At 37.1% G+C, this 1,599-nt stretch overlaps 1 pseudogene; it reads right to left on the bottom strand.

The window, feature by feature from the left end:
* Positions 1-668: 668 nt before the first annotated feature.
* On the bottom strand, positions 669-1,391 carry LOC103221177 (eukaryotic translation initiation factor 4E pseudogene; annotated as a pseudogene).
* Positions 1,392-1,599: the final 208 nt, after the last annotated feature.

The raw sequence follows: 1,599 nt of genomic DNA, 5'->3' as shown, positions 1-1,599 counted from the left end.
CCTTTTTTGGAGGGGTTTTATTTGCATAGAATGTATTTTTCTATCTCTTCATTTTCTTTTATTTTTCGCACAAAACTAATGTTTATTCCACCTTTGTGTCGTATTCCTGTATCCTTCACCAATGTTACATGAGGAAAAGAACAAAAGCAAAACAAATGAAAAACTGAAATCAGAATCACTAATGTTATCAAGTAGAAAAACAAATAAGTTATAATCTAGTAGCCATCAGCAAGAGTATAGCAAAGACAATGCTATGAAAAGAAACAAAGAAAATTGCTAGAAAACTATATGCATCATAATCTTTCAAACCAGCAAAATATGCTCCTGCATACAATAGAACATCAACAGTATTTTTTTTGTGTGTAAAGTATAAAAATGCCAAGTTGTTTTTTGAATATTGTGGATAGGTAAAATGTATATGTAATTAATGGTAATTCTACTGAACTATTACAGAGTGGGCCAGGAACACATTTATGGATTCTGGGGATGTGTACTGTAATTCTTTGATTGGGATAGTGGACACGCTAGTCAAAAAAAAAAAAAAGAACACCCAAGTACAAGACAAAGGCGAATGAGACTTCTCTTATATCTTAGCAACATTTAGATGGAAGTCAAATTTAAATGCAATCCACTCTGCTTTTTGAAGAGGCTTTGGTTCGGCTCCCAAATCTCGACTGCTTGACACGGTCTCCTATGAGAATACTCAGAAGGTGTCTACTTAAACAACAACCTATTTTTAGTGGTGGAGTGGCTCTTAGTAGCTCTGTCTGCCTGGGACTGACAACCAATCACTATCTTTGGAGGAAGCCCTAACCTTTTCTTGTATACCCTCCCTATATGTGTAACAGTTTTTCTGTTATCACATTCAGTAGTCCATACTGCTATATTATCACCTTTAGCTCTAATGTTAATAACAGCGCCACATACATCATTACTGTAGTCATCAAAATATTCTCCAATAAGGCACAGCAGTGTCTCTAGCCAAAAGTGATCGAGGTCACTTCATCCCTGCTATTTGTTCCGTGTAATTAGCCATCATCCTCCCAGTTTGTTTTTCTCATGTTCCCACATAGGCTCAATACCACCCTTAAAAAGTGAGTAGTCACAGCCAGCCATTAAATTATGAGACAACTGGATATGGTTGTACAGAGCCCAAAGTCTTCAACAGTATCAAACTCAGAGATCAGTCACAGGTTTGCTTGCCAAGTTTTGCTTTTATCATTTTAAGAAAACCAGAGGGCCCATCTGTTCTGTAGAGGATGTTTAATACAGTGTTCCAGGTTAGCAACCTCCTGAATAGATTCTGTTTTCTCCTCTTCTGTAGTCGCGGGATTAGAAGTAGGGGTGTTTTCCTGTTCGATAGTCACCATCTTTGATCGATCTCTCTTCATTTTCAATCTGTGTGTGTCCTTACAGGTAAGGTAGAGCCTCTTGTAAGCAGTATATATTTGGGTGTTTTTTTTGTTTTTTTCTTTTTTTAATCCATTCAATTACTCTACGCCTTTTTTTCTTTTTTTTTTTTTCTTTTTTTTTGAGACGGAGTCACACTCTGTCGCCCAGGCTGGAGTGCAGTGGCACCATCTCAGCTCTCTACAACCT

Source organism: Chlorocebus sabaeus, chromosome 15 (genome assembly GCF_047675955.1).
Source record: "Chlorocebus sabaeus isolate Y175 chromosome 15, mChlSab1.0.hap1, whole genome shotgun sequence".
Taxonomy (NCBI): Eukaryota; Metazoa; Chordata; class Mammalia; order Primates; family Cercopithecidae; genus Chlorocebus; species Chlorocebus sabaeus.
This window is presented reverse-complemented; position numbering and strand designations above follow the sequence as displayed.